This window comes from Carettochelys insculpta, chromosome 33 (genome assembly GCF_033958435.1).
Source record: "Carettochelys insculpta isolate YL-2023 chromosome 33, ASM3395843v1, whole genome shotgun sequence".
NCBI classification, from domain to species: domain Eukaryota; kingdom Metazoa; phylum Chordata; order Testudines; family Carettochelyidae; genus Carettochelys; species Carettochelys insculpta.
The window spans coordinates 1,321,148-1,341,477 of record NC_134169.1 but is presented as its reverse complement, the minus strand read 5'-3'; the positions used below and the strand labels follow the sequence as shown (position 1 = coordinate 1,341,477).

The 20,330-nt window shown below is 50.9% G+C and overlaps 4 non-coding genes across 4 annotated transcripts; 3 read left to right on the top strand and 1 right to left on the bottom strand.

Annotated features, from left to right (window-relative positions):
• Nucleotides 1-1,316: 1,316 nt before the first annotated feature.
• TRNAL-CAA (transfer RNA leucine (anticodon CAA)) lies at nt 1,317-1,425 on the top strand. The gene is made up of 2 exons: nt 1,317-1,354; nt 1,380-1,425. It is a non-coding gene; the product is annotated as a tRNA-Leu (tRNA).
• Nucleotides 1,426-8,547: 7,122 nt separating this feature from the next.
• On the top strand, nt 8,548-8,619 carry TRNAG-UCC (transfer RNA glycine (anticodon UCC)). Its single transcript has one exon. It is a non-coding gene; the product is annotated as a tRNA-Gly (tRNA).
• Nucleotides 8,620-11,338: 2,719 nt separating this feature from the next.
• TRNAS-GCU (transfer RNA serine (anticodon GCU)) lies at nt 11,339-11,420 on the top strand. Its single transcript has one exon. It is a non-coding gene; the product is annotated as a tRNA-Ser (tRNA).
• Nucleotides 11,421-19,100: 7,680 nt separating this feature from the next.
• On the bottom strand, nt 19,101-19,172 carry TRNAP-AGG (transfer RNA proline (anticodon AGG)). The gene has a single exon. It is a non-coding gene; the product is annotated as a tRNA-Pro (tRNA).
• Nucleotides 19,173-20,330: the final 1,158 nt, after the last annotated feature.

The following is a 20,330-nucleotide window of genomic DNA, read 5'->3' as shown; positions in this document are numbered from 1 at the left end:
TTTTGAAAGGAGGGGCAGTGGAGACAGGCCCTGTTTGTGCCTCTCCTAAGTGCTGTGGGAACAACCTCTGGCACACAGAGAATCCATTCCTGGTTTTGCAGAATGGTTTCCTGTTTTGCTGAAGGGGTCCCAGTTGGTAAGAAGGAAATGTTGAGTGGATGTGAACATTGTTGGTTGGAAGGTTTGGTTGAGTTTTGTCTCCTCAGGAGAAGTGGAAACTGGGGAAGCTATTGCACCATTGCTATTGATGAAGTTTTTAAAAGTTCCTGGTGCCCTTTGCTTTCCCGTTCTTCGAAGGGAAAGTGGCTGATGCACTGGCTTCTGAGAAAACTTTAGAAAAGTATCCAAAATGTCTCAGGAGGTATTTTCTGCAGCTTGACACTTATCACGTTTGCTTAACAAATAAGTAGTCACTTGTTCAAAACCAGACAGAAACCATCCTCCTTTCTCTTGTTATTTCTTCTGTGGGATCAGCTAATTTCTGAAAGAATCCTGAACAGCTCTGTTTTCTTCCTCATTGCTCTTTTTCCTTTCATGAAACTTTAACACTTGAGGGATAGTGGGGAATAAGAGCCAAAAAGAGGTCCCGTCACTTGAGCGCTTGATTGCCACGTATTTAACAAATATGAGCATGGAAGAATTCCAACCCTCAGACTGCGTCAAAGAAAGCGAGTTCTTCTGAAAGATTTTTTGAATGAAGGGGGCTCTTTCGAAAGAGCCCATGGATTGTCTCCACTCAAAAACCATACTTTTGAAAGGAAATTGAAAGAATGCGTTGCTCCTTCTGCAACCAGTCTTCCTTTCCTGTTTCAGGAACAGCACCTCCTTTCCAAAGCTTCTTTTGAAACAAAATGTGCATAAACGCTTTGCAGGGCCCGTCTTTTGAAAGAACCGTCTTCATTTAGGATCCCTGGTCCATTCTTTCAAAAGAGCGGGGGCTGTGTGGATGCTCGCTTTTGAAAGAGCAGATCACTCTTTTGATAGTCTTCTTTGTGTGTGGACGCGCTCTTTGAAAGAAGTTCTTTTGGATGAGATCTTCTGGAGGGCTTCTTTCAAGGGATCTCTGTGGAGTACCCAGAGCCTCAGCGTGGCAAACTGGCAGTTCCTCCTTCATCCATTTCTTTTCAGCTAATGGCAAAGTACCTCCCAGCATTAGATCATATCGGGGTGATTGCGTATGAAAGCCAGCTGAGCTGGAGAATGGCTCTTTGCTGTTGAAAGATTTGTGCTGCAGATGAGTACAGAATGAATTGAGCCTGCCTGGCTCATCAAATATTAAGCAAAACTAGCATAAAGAGAGTACCCCTTTCAGCTGTGTCAGGATGGCCGAGTGGTCTAAGGTGTCAGACTCAAGGTACTGTCTTTACTTCACCTGGGGGTTCTGGTCTCCTGAAGGAGACATGGGTTCAAATCCCATTCCTGACATCACTTTCATTTTCTACATGCCAAACTGGCCTCCAGAGGCTCCTGGAAAGACTGACCTGTCAGCATACTTCCCCTGGCTGGAGTCTACCAAGCCTTGCTTTGGATTTCTGTTAGGGCAGTACCAAGACAGGCATAACTCAGACATGAACTTGGTGGGCAAGTGATGGTGAACCTGCAGTGTCAGTTTGACACTTGGAAGTTGCTGTGGGAGGAATATGTCTATTTGGGAAAGGATCCTGAGTCCTTATCCCAGCCATGTGCCTGCGCACAAAGAGCAATGGCCCCTGCAGGAGGTGTGTCATAGGGATAAGAGTTATCCCCGCAAAAAGCACCACACTGTTGAAGGAAAAGACTTCTCTGTGTTTAGGCGGCTGACATCCAGCTTTATTGAATTCAATAAGGCAACAGATGAGCCAAACTGGACACCAGTAAGGCCATGTCCAGCAAGGCTGCTTGATGCAGCTAACTCGAGTATTTTATACCCTCACACAAACAAGTCCAGGGCCAGAAGCAATTAGTTCGAGAAACATCAGTTATTTTCAGAGAGAAAACTGTTCTCAGCAAGGAGGAAGAGGCACTAGGGAGCAAGAGCCCCAAATGCAAGGAGTTCAGTGAGGCATTCCACTGAGCTCACCCTCCCTGCCAGGCCCAAACAGGTGAGGGAAAGTTCAAGCTCTTGTGCACATGCAGAAATAAGAAACAAGAAACGGCGTCGATCTAAGATGGCTTCTACAGCACCTCAGAAAAGAAAACGGCTGTGATGTAACCCAACAAACCCAGCCGCACACCCAGCTCAGCATCCCCAGCTGGCTGCCCCCAAACTCCCAGCAAGGCTCAGCACACAATGAACAACCCTCCCTTCGCCTGGCTGGACACCCACAGACAATGGTCCCTCCAGCCTTTTCCACCCATGTGTGCAATAAATTTTGTATGCTCTGAATTATGCACCAGTGTGCACCACCAACAGAAACAAAAGCCTCAGTGGTGAGCGCTCTGCTAATCAGCCGGGCAACACTCGAGTCTCTCCGAGCAGTCACACAAGGGCACAGATAACAGGGAACCCAGCCACAGCCACAGCACCGCACCCAGCCCTGCCCTGATTTGCCTCACTGCTGGGCACAAGGGCTCAGCTCCCTGGGATGCACTGAGTGAGGCAGCCGACTGGCGGGAGGGGTCCGATGCCCTCACAGCTGCAGGGCAGGTCACCCACCTGCCCCTGAGCTCAGCCCATGCTGGAGGCAGCCGGACAGCTAAAGCAGAACACAGTGTCAGATGGGGGGAGGGTCCTGAGTGCTGCTTCCCAGCCGCGTGTGTCAGCCATGGCCCTGACTTCCTCTTATAATCCAACATCCCGGTCAGAGCTGTTCCCGTTCCCTCCACGGGGAGGGGAGATGGTCAAGGTGCTCTCCTGTGCCATTGCATATGGCTGAGCACAGAGAGCCCCAGACCCCCACCAGTCCCGTGCGCTGGGAGCCAGGTGGTTGTTTGAATTCTGTTTTGCTGAAGACGTCAGGCCTGGGCCCTCTGATTATTTACATGTCTCTGGCTTAACAGCTGGCAGGGCCGTTCAGCTGTGATGGTGGAGTGGTTAAGGTGTTGGACTAGATCTCCAATAGGGTTTTCCCTGGGCAGGTTCCAATCCTGCTCACAGCGAGGCCTGTGTTAGCCACACTCCTACCCTGGCAATGCAGGCAGGCACTCTGAGCACAGCCTGAGCTTGCCACACAAAGGTGTCTGTGCCTGGGGCAAATGCTGAGGCTGTGATGCAGTTGCTGCTCCAGACACACACTGGCTGCTGCTGTTTGGGGGAGCCTCTCTGCCGTACCGCTTGCTGGAGGACCGAGGTGCAGACAGGTTTGAAGGAGGCGGCTGGGAGCTTTGAGTATCTCTGTGGAAAGCTGGTCCCAGGTGGGAGGGCCTGCGACGGAGAGAGCAGGAAACGTGTGTGTGGCTGATCCAAGAGGCGATGGAGGCTGGGGTGAGGCTGACAGGAGGTGGGACCTGAATGGGGGTAGCAGTAGCGCAGGGCGGTCGCTCACGAAGGGCCAGGTGAGTGCAGCGCTGCAGCCTGTGTTTGAGGAGGTGAGAAGTGGGAGTCAGCGGAGGCTGCAGAGACAGGGGAGCTGTGTGAGCAGCAGGCCAGGAGAAGGCCCATTTTGCAAATGCTGTGCTAACGGAGCAGCTGCAAAGGAGCAGAGAGTGTCCGGGGAGACACAAGAGCTGCAAACCCTGCCCAGGGCCGCCCATAGCCCCCGTCTGTACCCGTCCAGCAGGGACACATGGACAGAGCTGGTGCAGGACCCAGCCCCAGAGCGGAGCCTGCCCATGTCCGGACTGTGCTGCTCCCAGGGCAGGGCACTACAGCTGGGGTTTTGTTCTCAGTGGAAGCAGGGGAAGAGGGAGCTTTGGTCTGGGCCTCGCCCAAGGTCCTTCCATCAGGGTTTTCCTTTCCACTGCACAGAGGCTCTGGGTGCAGTGGGGTCGGTGGCAACTTGGGCAGGGTTGAAACAGCTCCCCTCTGCTCCAAGCCCTGCCCTCGCCTCTGGCTTTACCCCTTTCCTGCACCTGCCCCACCTGCCAGTGGGAACAAGGTTTGGGCTCCAGGCCCTGTGTGTGTCTCTGCGCCCTCAGGACTTTCTCCCACCCTTGGGGTTTGTCCCCTCACTCCCTGTGCACAGCCCCATGTGCTCCCCACTGGCACTTTCTCAGGAGCTCCCCACACTGCATTTAGTGCAGCCAGGGGCCCTATTCTGCCTGGGCTGTTGTGCCGGTGGGGAAGTGCCCAGCTCCCAGGGCAGCAGGAGCAAACGGCACTTTCAACAGCCTTTCTGTGGGCACTGCTGAGCAGGGACCCCAGGGGTTCCAGGGCGGGACAGCCACATGGACACCTGCCTCAGGCCCTGTGGCTGGTGCTGCAGACTGATCTATTGCTCTCAGCGTCAGACAGAGGGGAGTGTGACATTCATCTCTACAGGGAAGTGTCTGCCCCTTTCCCAGCCCAGCCCAGCCCAGCACCTGGGAGAGACCAGAGCCCCTGAGCCAGCACTGGGGACAGGCCCTTCTCTTTGAGGCAGCTGCCCATGTGAGTGGCTGCAGCTGAGCCAGGGCTGCCCCCACCTTACCCCCATGTGTGGCTGGGGCACTGCACCCCAGCTGTGCTTGGGGCCGTGCTCACCCCAGGAAGCCGCACCGCAGGGGACAGGAGTGAGTGTAGCCCTGCGGGGCCAAACCTGATGTCCTGTGTCCCCGGCTGACCAGCCAGCGGCAGAAAGGTTCCTGGCAGCATTCACTTTGGTGAATATAAAAGGCTCATAGAGGTATCAGGTGAGGTGGCTGAGTGGTGAAGGTGATAGACTACAAATCCCTTGTGCCCTGCATATTATGCAACCCTTCTATTAATGGCAGGTGCTTGCCAGAACAGCCGGGTTCAACTGCTGGGGGGTTTCTTGTCAAGGACACAACCAATCAGCTCAAGCCCCCACCCAGTGGCCTGGGACAATTTCAGCCCACTGGCTGGGTGCCTGTAAGGCAGTTCTCCTCCCCGCCCCCTGCACCAGCACAGAGTCTGAGATAGAAACAGCTTATTTAATAGCAATGACCATAACGTACCCCAAGGATACAGTGACAGATGCCGTGTGTCTAAGCAAAGAAGAGACAAACCCCTTTACCCAGATCCCATCCCCATACGCTGTAGAACGAAGTCTCTTGCTGGGGCTCTTGGCCCTTTACCCCACACACAGTTTCAGGGTGTACCTCCTGCGGTGCATCCCGAACCCAGAGCCCATAGATATGTCACAGGGGCAGTACGAGCTGCCCACTTGTCTGCAGCATCCCACTGGCTGCCCCTCCTACAGGCCAGCCACCCACCCACCGGTTGCGGTCATCCGCACTCTTCCTACATGCCATCCACCACTACTCCTACCAGCCAGCCACCTGCCAGTCAGCATTGTCCCTCCCTCACCCATCACACTGCTGGGGATTGCCCTGAAGTAGAAACCTGTGATTTCAGCTCCATGTGATCTTAGCTGCTACTTTGCAACTTCAGCTCTTAATACCTCCAGAAGGGCTTCATGAACACCCTAGCACCCAACTCTTTGTTGCCACAGGTAGTAACAGCCAGACCAAACCAGACCTACAGCTTTACAAGCGACCAACAGACAAGACCAAATCAGCAAGCAAGCCAACTAACCTAATTATTACTGCCCCTCAGATGTTTACAATGCTTTAAATCAGGGAGCCCTTCATTATCAATGTCTTTTGCAGCTGTGGCAACTGCTCTGTCCACTACAACAACCCAGAGCATTGGTGAGATCTCACAACTCCCACACTCAGTGTCAGCTTAAATTGTGATTTTACAACAACGTGTAGACCGAATCTCATGGCTGACTTGTGACCCATTAGGCTTTGCCTGAAAGGTATCACACACCCGCACCTTTGCATTCTCATGCAAATGGCCTCTGGGAGACACATTCCTCCCAGCCTCAGTAACCTTGTGTTCCTGCTGCCACATTCCCTACACATTGGTTCAAATCCCATTATCATTGAATCTTTATAGTCACCAGCCTGCTGAGGTTTGTTGAGTTCCAGCCTGTGTGTGTGATGTTGCTTCCTACACACCCCCTCCCTCAGCCTGCTGCCTCCCAGCTTCTCTGCTGGCCACAGGACAAGCACAGACCAACTCTGGGAGGCTGAGCTGAGCTCCGGCTGCCAGAGGTGGGGGTGGGATGATTTCATTTGCCTGACAGGGCCCAGCTTGTCTCCAATGGCAGCCCAACAGTGCAGTGCTCATCTCAGTCCCCTGCAGTGCTGCTGCCAGGACCTCAGCAGGGCCCCAAACACAACCAGTGGTGCAGTGCTCTGGTAAAGAGGGGCAGCCCTGCTCAGGTGCAGCCAGTGACAGGGGAAGGGCACCTCCCCAAGGCTTGATATGGTGCTCTGGTCTCTCCTAGCTCCTGGGCTGGGCAGTGCACATGTGGGAAAGGAGCAGATACTTGAGCAGGGGGAATGAATGATGCTCTGCCATGGACAGTAATAGCTCCATCTACAGCCCAAGTCACAGGGCATGAGGCAGGTCTCCTTTCAACTGTGCTACCCTGTGCAGATCCTGACTTCTTCTGTGCTTCTCAGCAGCTGGGGAAAAGCCTCTTTGGGACTTATCTCCTGCCCCACAGCTGACAGGAGCCCCACAGTTAAGAGGCCCCTCTTGGGGAGTGGCTGATTTTCTGTCCCATTTTGATGCTGGCTGCAGAGCACGTGCTGCTTTGCTGGTGGGAGCAGCCAGGCTCTGTGATCTTTAGGGAAGTCCTCTAGCCACAAGCAGTCATGGCCCTCCCCTCCTCTTGTGCTGGCCTTGGGTGCTCTGGAGCATTAGAGCATCCCACGAAGGTGTCAGAACTAGCAGCCCCTGCTCCAAGGGCCCAGAGGAGGACAGATGAGTTGGGCTCTAGCCTGGAACTCTTCCTCTCACCTGCTGTCCCCTGACTTTCTTAGCCTGCTCTGGATGGTCCTTCCTTTAAATGCCACGTGTGCAATAGGAATTGCCTGGCAGCTCCAGGTGCTGGCAACAATTGTGTGGCAATCAGGAGAAGCTGTGAAAAACATAACCTCAATCCTCAGGGATCTCTTCACAAACTGGTAAGTTGCAGGGCCTCGACCTATTGCAGCCATGTTGGTGACTCAGCCCAGCCAGAGACCTATCTAGCTCCCGTGGGCCTCACTCATCCAGCAGGAGGAAGAAAACACTTCCTCAGGTGCACCTGTGGATAAAGAAGCCCAAGCTTTGGAGAAACAAAGATTTACAGCAACAACACAACCAACCAGCAGTCCACTGAGATTTGAACTCAGATTGCAGAGATCAGACTCCTGCTGTTTACACCCCAGGACCTACCAAATGTAACTTCTTCCAACACCTGTGACTCTTGACAGGCTGGCCCCCTGCACTCCATGCCACCCTCCAGCTGTTTCACCTCTCAGGACACTCCTTCCTGCCCCATTTCTACCACTCTTCTCCCCTAGACATTGAGCCCAGCCCATCTTGCTGCCGGCTCCACTTGGCTGTAAGGCGACATTTCTTTAAAGCCCCCAGCAAGATGAAAAGGGTTATTTTTTCTTTTTCAATCAACAGCTTGCAGAGAATTAACAGAAGTGCCGAGACTGGGGAGCTTGGTGGTGCTTGTGTAAGACTATCCAGCTGAGGGAGGACATAATGGTCTTGGCTGTGAATTCCCGAAGTAATTGATGTCTTCTCTACACACACATTTACAAAGTGTGCAGAGACCTTTCCTGCTGGAAGTGATGTATGGGATAGACTCTGAATGAGCACCTCTTTATGGAAATGAGACCCAAAATTCCTCATGTCAGTCTCAACTGTCAGTTTCGCTGTGTAGCCAGATTTCAACAAAGGGAGGGGTTTGCTAGGTTTATCTGCATGGGCACTGACAAATGTTAAGGGTTCGTCTCCATTTTCAGGATCCCCGTACAATAGAAATCCAGAGTATGTTGGTTAACGTGAGACAACTATTGTCATACAAGTGTCTGCCTTTGAAAAGGGGAGCATGGATTAGAAAGAAGATCACTTCACCTGAAATCAAACACTCTACCACTGGCTTACTCACACATTTCACTCTTGCTTGAACCACTTATCTTCAGTTCCCTGTAGGACAAACTCTTCTTCCCCAGGCTCCTTTTTCTGTCCCAGCCCAGAGTAGTTTTTCAAATGGGGGTTGATTCAACCTTCTCTCCTCAGACACACACAACAGCTTCCCCACCGACCTAGCTTCTCCCACTCACATAGCTACCCTCACTCAGGGAGGCAGATTTCCTTTGTGTGTGGGACAGTGTTCTTCTATCTGCTTGGAGGCTCTTCAGTAATTCTAAAGAAGTCAGAGAAAATGCACTGAAGGGCATCAGCAGATCTGTCAGGTGTGGCTGGGTTTGCATTCAGGGTAGGTAAGTCTTCTATTTGGCACATTTGCTTATCTAGCCCCCCGGTGCCCTGTGAGTGATAGAGAATAGAGCTTCCACAATATGAATATATCAAAGCAAATGAAAAACAAAACGTGGGGTTGAAGACACATGCTCTGTCATTCATAATCCTTGTGTTTGCAGAGTCCTTTCAAGGAAGTGTTGGTGGTGTAGTGGTTAGCATGGCTGCCTTCCACACAGTTGGTCTGGGTTCAATTCCTAGTCAACACAGGTTTAGTTCTTCCTCCTTTTCTTTCAATTTCTCTGTTGGAAGCGGAGAGAGGAGATGACCTGCTCCTTGGTGAAATGGGAAGTGTCTTGGCTTTTTAAGCTATGATGCTTGGTGTGAACCAACTTCTGTCAGCTAAAGGTTGTGGATAGCTTCTGTGCAATCCGCCCCACTGTCTTGGGGGTTATGCTGGGAAGGCGCAAGGCTGAGGGAGTAAACCCAGACAGGAAGTCCGGAGGGGAGTCCTAAGGCAGTTCTGTGCCAACTTCTGGCATTGACCTGGCAGTCTCTGCAGCTGAGCTGGTACCAGACGTAGAGGTTATCCTCTCCTTTGGATGATATCAGTGAAGCCGAGAGGGGGACACTTGCATCTGGGCAGCCCAGGGTCCCAAAAAATTGCCCAGGCTCGCGCCTGGACAGGTACTCCAGCATCTACAGTAGCTTTGTTGATTTTCAAAAGGCATTTGACAGGATAGATCAGAAAGTGACTTGGGTGCTGTTGGAGTCACAGGGAGTGGATAGAAGACTGATCGGTTGTTGAGAGGTATCAACAAGAATGCACAGGCATAGGTAAGAATGTGTGGAGGGATGGGCATTTGGTTATAAAAAGTATCTTCATCATGCATCTTGACAAGATGGCGGAAAAAGTAGACGGAATAGCTGCTCGGGATGATAATCTACAAGCTGAGGTTCGTGGATGATATAGTTCTCATTAAAGATGATGAGAAGAAGCTGACAAGAATGGTGCAGGTGCTAAATGAGGAAGGGAAGTGATAAAGACGGATTATGAACATGAACGATGTTATGACCACTGAGACATGTGTGGACGGGCACCGCCAATAAAAACACATGCTGCCAGCTCTGGGTGCTCTTTTAATCAGCTGGGCAGCATTTGAATTTCTCCTGGATGGCCACTCAAGCACTCAGCTTCTGGGAAGCACTCGTGAGAACAAAACACTCCTGTGGGCTGCACTCTCTCATGCTCTCAATGATGACAGCAACCCACAGAGATGCGGGTATAGCTGCCCTTTGATAAGCCACTGATGCTGAGGCCTCCAGTGAGCTGTGACAGGTGAGCACACCTGAGAGCTGTGCTGAGGCTGCTCTCGGTTATGCAGGGTCTGGTTGGTTAGGGAAAAGTGGAAAAGAGACATGGATGCTCCTCTTGGTTTTCCCATAACTTTTCCAGATGCAGTGAGGATCTGGCGCCCCTTCAGTTGAACTGGGGATGGTCTCTAAATGGGGTATGCCCACCCTTAGAAAGGGGTAGAATTAACAGCTCCTCAGTGACCCTTCCCTGAGCTAACACTGTCTCGACTGGTGCTGAGCTGCACCCGGCCCATCACTGCATGGGGATTTCTCTGGCGGGAGACAGGCACAAGAGAAAGTTCCTCACCGGATGGGAACTCTGATTGAAAGCTGTGAGCTTCCACGGCTGTAAGTGGTGTTGTACGCAGGGGAGGGAGAAAATGGCAGTGGGTGAAATAAGACTATCATACTTCCCCTTTATAAATCTATGGTATCCCCACATCTTGAGTACTGTGTGCAGATGTGGTCTCCTCACCTCAGAAAAGATATATTGGCGTTAGAAAAGGTTCAGAAAAGGGCAACTAAAATGATAAAGGGTTTGGAAGGGGTCCCACATGAGGAGAGGCAACAGAGACTGGGACTTTTCAGTCTAGAAAAGAGGAGAGTGAGGGGCGATATGATAGAGGTAGATACAATCATGAATGGAGTGGAGAAAGTGGATACAGAAAAGTTATTTTCTTGTTCCCATAATGTAAGAAGGAGAGGACACCAAATGAAATTAATGGGTAGCAGGTTCAAAACTAATAAAAGAAAGTTTTTCTTCACACAGGGCACAGTCAACCTGTGGAACTCCTTTCCAGAGGAGGCTGTGAAGGCCAGGACTCGAACAGAGTTTAAAAAAGAGCTTGATAAATATTTGGAGGTGAGGTCCATAGATGGCTGTCAGCAAGGGGTAAAGTATGGTGCTGAGCCTTTTGTGGAAGGCGGGAGACGGATGGCAAGGGACAAATCGCTTGACCGTTGTCTTCGGTTCACCTCCTCTGGGGCAGCTGGCACTGGCTACTGTTAGCAGACAGGATACTGGGCTACATGGACCTTTGCTCTGACTCAGTATGGCCGTTCTTATGTTCACCTTATCGACTGGGTAAGGGCAGCTATGTTCTTATGTTATATCTTAAGAGCCTTTCTGAGGGCACTGCTGAGCAGGGACCCCAGGGGCTCCAGGGTGGGACAGCCACATGGACACCTGCCTCAGGCCCTGTTGCTGGTGCTGCAGACTGATCTATTGCTCTCAGTGTCAGAGAGAGGGGAGTGTGACATTCAACCCCACAGGCAAGTGTCTGCCCCTTTCCCAGCTGTGCACAGCCCAGCTCATCCCAGCTGCTGGGAGAGATCAGAGCCCCTGAGCCAGCCTGAGGGACAGGCCCTTCTCTCAGAGGTAGCTGCCCATGTGAGTGGCTGCAGCTGAGCCAGGGCTGCCCCCACCTCGTCCCCATGTCTGGCTGGGGTGCTGCACCCCGGCTGTGTTTGGGGCCCTGCTCACCCCAGGAAGCCGCACTGCAGGGAACAGGAGTGAGAGTAGCACTGCCGGGCCAAATCTGCCCATCCTGTGTCCCTGGCACACCAGTGAGTTGCAGAAAGGTTCCTGGTAGGGTTGACTTTGGGACATATGAAAAACTTGCAACAGGAGAAGATGAGGTGGCCGAGTGGTTAAGGTGATGGACTGCTAATCCATTGTGCTCTGCACGCATGGGTTCAAATCCCATCCTCATCGCATCTTTCTTTGTTGATTTCCAGCCCTATTGTGGGATGCTACTTCCACCACAGCTGAGCCTGCTGCCTCCAAGCACAGGACACCTCTGTGAGGCTGAACTGAGCTCCAGCTGGCAGAGGTGGGGGTGGGATGATTTCATTTGCCCTGAAAGTGCCAAGCCTGACTCCAGTGTCAGCTCCACTCACCTCTCCCCCCTGCAGTGCTGCTGCCTGGAGCTCAGCAGGGTCCCAAACACAACCAGGGGTGTAGTTCCCTGGCAAGGAGGGGGCAGCCCAGACTCAGCTGAGGTCAGGCACAGGTGCAGCTGCCTCTGAGTGAATTGCTGGTTCCCCAAACCTTGATGCAGTGCTCTGGTCTCTCCCAGCTCCTTTGCTGGGCAGTGCACATCTGGGAAAAGAGCAGATACTTGCCCAGGGGGAAGGAATGTTTCTCTGCCCCTGACAGCAATAGATCCAGCCACAGGGCCTGGGGCAGGTCTCCATTCAACTGTTCCCCGCTGGGCAAGCCCTGAGTTCTTCTGTGCTTCTCAGCAGCTGGGAAAAGCCTCTTTGGGACATATCTCCTGCTCCACAGCTGAAAGGAGTGCAAAGGAGCTGCTGGGTTCAGCTCCCGGGGGTGCCGGGCTGCGACCTTCTGCAGCCCCTGGTGTTGGCCCTGACAGGACATGGGGCTGAAGGGACCTTTGTTCTGACCCACAATGGATGTTCTGAGGGTTCACATGCTGGTGAGAGGTGCCCAGCGTGCAATGCCAGCCTATCCAAAGGTGTAAGAAGCATTTGGGGAGGGGTGCAGGCCACCATTCAGGGCTCTGTTTCTTGCAGCCCAAGTTGAAGGTCAGAGGCACCTGCTGGCTACACTGCACTTTTGAAGAGAGTTTTGTGTGGTGTGTGTTCTGTTTAGGCCTGTTTGCTCCTCTCCAGAGCAAGGGACATCAGTGGCTCACAGACTGTTGTACTGAACAGCACTAGGCCAAGGGAGCTGGAAGGAGGACCCTCATTCACTTCTGCTATTTAGTATCATTGGGGACTGCAGAACCTTAACCGAGTGTTTTCCCTGCCTTCGCTTTGCCCAGCACCAGCTGGATCAGACTCTGACCTTCCCCACACAGACGTCTGCCGTCCAGCGCAGTTCATGGTGGGAAAGGAGAAGACGCCAAAAGGCTCCTCCTCGTGCTCACATTCCTTATCCTGAATTCTCTCTCCAGCCTCCAGGGCAGAGCTCTCAAGAAGGAGACTCCCTGGGACAAAGCCCTGGGGAGGGTCTATGAGATGGCCCCTGTCCTACAGACTGTCCCGTCCATCCATTGTTCTGCACTGTCTGAGGTCACAGCTTCACAGCCTCTTTTAACCCATCAGCTAAGGTTCTTCAAAAGGCCCTTGTGATCTCACTGCCACAACCACCCCTGCCCTGCAGGGCTCCTGTCCTGCCCCTGACAGCCCCTTGTGTAAACACACTCTCAGGCTCTGGAGCAAAAAGGGCACATAAAACACCCAACAACTCCTCCCATCCTCAGTGTCCTCCAGGCTGCAACTCCCGCTCCCCTCATGTCTGTGCTGGGGACTTGGAAAGTGTTGTTGTGGGCAGTCCGTGGTGGTCAGTCCCACTAAAGCTCATCACTTCATCAATTATTTCATTAGTCTTTAAAGTGCCTGTTATGATCATGAGGGTTAGCCAGCAGCCTGGGAGTAAAAGGGTTAACCTCCTCACCCAGGTGGGGTTGGCCAAAAGGAATGTAGGTAAGAATTCAATTTCGGCTCCTCCAACTTCTGTTCTCTGTTCTTTCTTCTTCTTTCCAGCCATGAGGGTATCTCCCTCCAAGAACAGGCCCTCCAATCTTCTGTAAGTAGGGTAAAGTTTCAATAGATCCATTAGGCTTTATTGTTTTCTGATTTGGGAAGTGGGATCTGATGTCTGTGCACTTTTTATAAATGTTCCTTTACTCTCCTTGTAACTAAGTTCTAGGCCCATGGTGGAGACTCCCCATCTGTTTTACTTTGTGACTCTTCCATCTAGTCATGAGGCTTGCAACACAAATATTGTAATAATAAAAGTTCTTTCTTTTTTCTTTTTATTAACCTGGTATTGGTTAATGTTTGTGTCCTGGTTTTTACTTTTGGGGCTGAGATTTCCCAAGTAGTCTCTCCCTGGTTTCCTTATTCTTACTTGAGTGGTGGCAGCAAATTTTATACCCCAAATCTAAGGTTTTTAGGATTTTTGGGGGGCAGTTTATACCAAAACCTAGTAGATAAGGTTTTGGAGGTACTTTTGCTGGCCCCCACTTCTGCATTTATCTTGTTAGATGGGGAAGGAGCTATGACAGGGTGGCAGTGGTGTTAAGAACCCAGGACTGTTTTCTGATTGTTAAGATACAGACTAACACAGCTACTTCCCTGACACCAAAGAGAGCTTTTCTCAGAGAAACACTGTGTCTTAGCTGCTTTAACACACCTGCTAGTTCACAGGTGATCTGGAGTTCAACTCCCAGGGGTTCCTTGCCATACGTCTCTCTTAAAGATTTCCTGTGTCTGCCTGTGGAACAGAGGAGACCTTCCTTGGCGAGGCCAGTCATTGATGTGGAAGGAAAAGGATGATGGGAGAGGAGTGTTGGAAAGAATCCAACCACAACCTGGAGTTTGGAGAAAGGCAGCTGTGACAGGCCTTGGGAACGTGGCAACCTCTGCCTGTGGGGCAAGGCAGGACAAGAAGAGATACTCTCCCCTCATGTCCCTTTGTCATTGACAACACCCACATAAGTTAGGAGAAACATCCCAGCAAGGCACTGTGGCTCCCCTGGCCCTGTGCCTGCCAGGGAAATGGACGTTAGGGAAGCAGCAGTCAGTGGTGCCTGGCCAAATATTTCTGGCAGCCTCTCACCTGCTTTGCAGAACCACTGGGCTGTGCTGGAGAGTTCAGAGAGGGGGAGCTGTTCCAGTCATTCTCAGGGGTGGGGCACACAGGGACCGTGCTGTCCCTTAAACCCTTTCAGCCATTGCCTCTGCACGGTCAAAAGGAAAACCCTAAGGCATGGACCTGGGGTAAGGCCTGGAACAAAGCTCCCTCTTCCCCTGCCTCTGCTTAGATCACAACCCTGTAACAGAGAGACATGAGTGCCACGTCTCACCCAACACTGGCTCGGAATGAAGGGAACTGCCTCTTCTCTGACCCACCCCAGGTAAAACCCTTCCTGCCAGCCTCTTCCTCCTGGCCACTGCCTTTTTTCTGGCCCAGCCAAGTGCCACTTTCCCAACCCTCACCCATCCAGGAGGTGACTGTGATGAGCATTGTCCTGGCCTGCAGCTCATACAGTTCCCCTGTCTTTGTAGCCTCCACAGGCTCCCACTTTTCCACCTCCTCAACCACAGGCTGCAGCTTTGATAGACGGAGAAGGTCAACAATGAGGTATTCCATCGGACGACACAACCAAAGAGAACCTGCCCTAGAAGGTTCCACAATGGAAGTTACAGCTATTCGGGCTTATTATCCAAAGGAACAATGAATTGAAAATCAAGACCCTGATATTCGGCATAATGGTCGGTTTGAATAGGAGAGGCAGAGCCCAGAGAAAATGGGAAGATGATATCGTAAATTGGCGTGGAGCTCATCTACCGACACCAAGGAAATAGTGATGGAGGCATTGGAGACCAATGGGTGCTGAGCCCATGATTGATGATAATGGTGATGTCAAAAGCCTCGCTGGTGTGTTCCCTCATGCCCACCTTTCTGGCAGGAAGAGAGGACATCCGCCTCATGGGGCTACACTTGGCTGCCTCTGGCCTTTTCCAGGGAGGTACCAACCTGGATGGAGCTGCTATTCCCCATGTCCATCTGCACCCCGACAGGATGGACAGCGACACTCAGGAGCCTGTCTCCACCATACCCCAAGGCCTGGCACTTGGAGAGCATGTTCAGAGCAGCGTGAAGGCGAGAGGCCATGAGCAGAGACAGCAGAGTGTGGGGGCAGGAATGAGCCCTGTAGAAATGACCTGGCCTTCCAAGGGGAGGGATGGGACAAACAGACAATGAGTACCGAAGCATGTGCGGATCGGCACCACCAATGAAAATACAGGCTATCGGCTGTGCGTGAGTCAATTAGCTAGCTCTGCTGCTTTGAACGTGGTGCTCACAATGCTAAAGTCATGGGGTGAAGCCAATTTTCAGGTGATTCCCTGCTTTTAGTTACCTAACTGCAAAAGTCAGGGAGGCCAAAAGAGGTGAAGGAAACAGGCTGAGAGTCTGGCAGAGACCTTCACTTTTAGAAGATCAAACCAGCTGGTTGTTTGAGATTTCACCTTCCTCTGGGAAATTAGTCTCTCCCAACTTCCCTCAGGCAGTCTCAGAATTGGGTCCTTCATTCCTACAGGTCACTTCTTCAAAGGATCATCTCGGGGGTGCTTTGTTTCAGTAAAACAACAAGAAGTCCTGAAGAAGCTTTCAGATTGAGAGATATTGTGGGGCATAAACTTTCATCGGCAAACACCTGCTTCATCTTTGTAACTCTTAGCCCTTTCACACAAGAGTAGCCCTGCCAATTTCCTTCCCCTCCCCGAAAGCTTGGCCACCAGCAGGTCACGCCAGGATCCTGTTAGCAGAAGGCAGTCGGATCCTTTTGGCTCTAGGGTGTCATGTCACATCCCAGCTGCTTCCCCACCATCAATGTGCTGCAGTCCCCTGTGACCATTGGGTCAATGTGGGAAATAAAGTAGGAAAGGACAATGAAGAGAGTCAAGCTGAGGGAAGCAGGCATGGCCACTTGCCATCACTTATTTCTTGCTGGGGATGGCTGATCAAATTATCCCCAACTGACATGGAAGGGCTTCACAACAGCTGGAGGAGTGGCTGAAGTAACTCTGTAGGGAGAGTGTTAGATTGAAATTCTAAAGGTCCTTGGTTCAATCACAGGCTTCAGCAGAACTCCAAGTAGAAGGGGCTGTAGAACTGGAGGTGTCAAGACTGTCTGATGCTCTGTAGAAAAGCCTCTGAAAACATGTCTTAATTGCTTGGGTGGCCTTGCAGATTCTTGCATGGATTTGTTTGTGAAGAGAGACATCACTGCCTGTTAAGGTCCTTGAACTCCTCTACTGTTCCTAACTCTCTGTTCCTTTAGTTAAGTTTGAAGTGGGGGAAGAGCAACAGATCTTGGAGCTGGTTGAAACAGTACCTGAGTCTCTCCTAGGCTGATGGTCAAACCAAAGAAGCAAGGGGCATCAGCAAACTTGTTGACAATGAGCTGGAGATCAGATTCCTTGTGTGTCACAAGTGCACAGTCATCAGCAAAAAAGGCTTCAAGGATGAGCCTCTCAAGCATCTTGGTTTTAGCTTTCAGATGACAAAGGTTGAAAAGTGACCCATCAAGTATGTATTTTATGCAGACTCCACACATCACACTGATGCATTCCCTCATCGAACCTGAGCCAAAGCCATCTTTGCACTGGTCCAGCATTCAGTTTGCTCCCTTTCAGCTGCTGCACCCATCCACTTCTGGAGCTAATAACCAACTGCTAGTCAGTCTATTTGCTAAAAATTTCCCCTGAGACTCAGTCCAATAATTACAGCTCTTGGTGACTTTAACTACCCTTAAAACACTAGTTTTCACTAATTTCTTTATCAGGTTTAGAACAATATGACAAAAGCATTCAGATAACTAGCTCAATCCATACTTCTCTACTTTTTCTTTTATAATGTTTTAAAGCAGGGGAGCCCTGTGCAATCCATGTCTTGTGCAGTTACGATGACTGCCCTGTCCCCCTCAACAACTTGGAGCATTGGTGAGATTTCACAATTGTTATGCTAAGTGTGAGCATAAATTGTGATTTTACAAGAATGTGTTTAAAATAGACAATGCTCATTGCTTCCTTGCTACCCATCAGCCTTTGTTTGCAAGGTATCACATATGCACCCCTTTATACGCTCATGCAAATGATCTCTGGGAGACACATTCCTCCCAGCCTTCAGCAGCATTGGACACATCAATGGACCCAATGGACACATCAGTACCACCCTGTACCGTACACCCACTGACCGCTACGCCTACCTTCATGCCTCCAGCTTCCATCCCAGACACACCACACGATCCATCATTTACAGCCAAGCACTTAGATATAACCGCATTTGTTCCAACCCCTCCGACAGAGACAAACACCTACAGCATCTGCACCAAGCATTCTTGAGACTGCAATACCCACCTGAGGAAGTGAGAAGACAAATCAACAGAGCCAGACGTGTGCCATGAAGCCTCCTGCTACAGGACAAGCCCAAGAGAGAAACCAACAGAACACCACTAGCCATCACCTACAGTCCTCAGCTAAAACCTCTATAGCACATCATCAGAGATCTACAACCCATCCTGGACAACGATCCCACACTTTCACAGGCCTTGGGAGGCAGACCTATCATTGCTCACAGACAACCTGCCAACCTAAAACAAATCCTAACAAGCAACTATACACCGCACCAAAGTCACTCTATCTCAGGGACCCATCCATGCAACAAACCTCGTTGCCAGCTCTGCCCACATATACACACCAGCAACATCATTACAGGACCTAACTGGATCAGCCACACCATCGTGGGTTTGTTCACCTGCACATCTACCAATGTAATTTATGCCATCATGTGCCAGCAATGCCCCTCTGCCATATACATCAGACAAACTGGACAGTCTCTACATAAAAGAATAAATGCACACAACTCAGACATCAGAAATGGCAATATACAAAAACCCATAGGAGAGCACTTCAATCTCCCAGGACACAGTAGCAGATTTAGAAGTAGCCATCCTACAGCAAAGAAATTTCAAGACCAGACTCCAAAGAGAAATTGCTGAGCTACAATTCATCTGCAAATTCAATACCCTCAGCTCAGGATTAAACAAAGACTGTGAATAGCTGGCTAAATACAGAAGCAGCTTCCCCTCTCTTGGAGTTCACACCTCCAGATCTACTGATGACAATACAACTCAGCCTTCCTGACTGAGCTAACCTCGTTATCCCCAGCCTTGCTCTGGCCTATTTATACCTGGCCTTGCAGATTTCCAGGACCAGCATCTGAAGAAGTGAGTTAACTCACGAAAGCTCATGCTCTAAATTTTTCTGTTAGTCTATAAGGTACCACAGGACCCTTCATTGCTGCTTCAGCAGCATTGAGTTCCTGCTGGCACATTCCTAACACTGGAATGGCTGAGGGTTCATAGCCAGTGCACAGAAGTGAAGTGGGAGTTCTAGGAAGCAGTCCAGGGAAGGAGCAGGGAGAGGTGGGAGGAAAAAGCTCAGAAGCGGTCAGTGTAGGGTCCCTGCTGAGCTGCAACCAGAGGGAGGGTGCGCCTGGGTTCCACCAACTCCACTGAGGGCATAGATGAGGCTTGTGGCGGGGAATGAGAGGATTGTCTGGGTGACTGGGAGTGCCAGAGAAATGAAGGACTGTAGCTCAGAAGGGAGAAACGCCAAGTCATCCAGACAAAAGGGTGAGTCAGAAGCTGGATAGTTGCAGCTTCTACCAGCAAGAGGGGCTGCCACACTGAACAGGAGAGGTGGAGTCACTGGCAGAACCATATCTTGATAGAGCTGAGCCACCCAGAAGCAATTGGCTGTTCCATTACACTGAGCAAATGAACAGAGGAAAATCATGCAAGATGAGATGAGTCCCTGAGCTGTTTGGGTCAGCTATAAGACAATGGTAGAACAAGGGCTTGTCTGGGATTTGAACCCAGGACCTCTCCCACCCTAAGGGAGAATCATACCCCTAGACCAACAAGCCCTTCTTGTAAATGAAGCACTGGGCTTTCCACAGAATCAGGTTTCAATAAACCCCCAGTGCTCTGATAAACACTACACCTAACTTCACCTTTCCAAGGTCATTTCCAAGCTCTCCTCACAGCTTTGAAGCAAGAAACCAACTACACACTCAGGACAGTTCACAAACCACACTGTGGGTAAGAAAAATGTCGGCAACGCAAGGTCAGGGACAGCAACAAACACACTCTTTGGAGGGAGCATCAGGGAGTTCAACTCAAGACTTCTTGCTCCCTGAGCAACAGATGGCCTTGCAAAACAAACCCATCTTCTGAGAAAAAGCAAATGTCACTTCTCACAATTTTAGACAAAAGTAAACCAAACAGCCCCACACACCAGCTGCACCTGACTTCACCTTGCCAAGGACTTCCCCACAGTCCCTCCTGGTTGGAGTGAGATTCATGATCTCAGGGTGCTGGTGCGGCTGGGCTTAGTCCTTCACCACTCTTTGGCCACGTCTACACTAGCCCCAAACTTTGAAATTGCCACGCAAATGTCCATTTTGAAGTTTACTTATGAAGCACTGAAATGCATATTCAGCTCTTCATTAGCATGCGGGCAGCCGCCGCACTTCAAAATTGACGTGGCTTGCTGCTGCGTGGCTCATCCAGATGGGGCTCCTTTTTGAAAAGAACCCACCTACTTCGAAGTCCCCTTATTCCCGTCTGCTCATGCATTTCAGCATTTCAGTGCTTCATTAGTAAACTTCGAAATGGCCATTTGCGTGGCCATTTTGAAGTTTGGGACTAGTGTAAACACGGCCTTTACCTGCCTGGTCCATGTGACTCCACCCAGAACAAGCTCAGCTTCCTCCCATGCATTACAAGATCCAAACTCCATCAAAGCTGGTCAGGCCCAAGAGTTGGGGCCTGCAGGGGTCAGGAGTGTGCAGATAGCAGAGCTACATCTGATATTTAGAAGGAGGACGTAGAAAGAGCAGTGAGACGACTAAAGAAAAACAAAAGCCCTGGAAATGATAAGCTCATGGGAGAGATGATCAAACAGAGCACAGAAAGTATGATTCAGTGTGATTCAGGAAATACACCAACTCTGTAGCGTCGCAAGGAAAGAAGGAAAGGCCACTAAGGAATGGAGAAGGTCTGTGCTAGTGACAACACAGAAG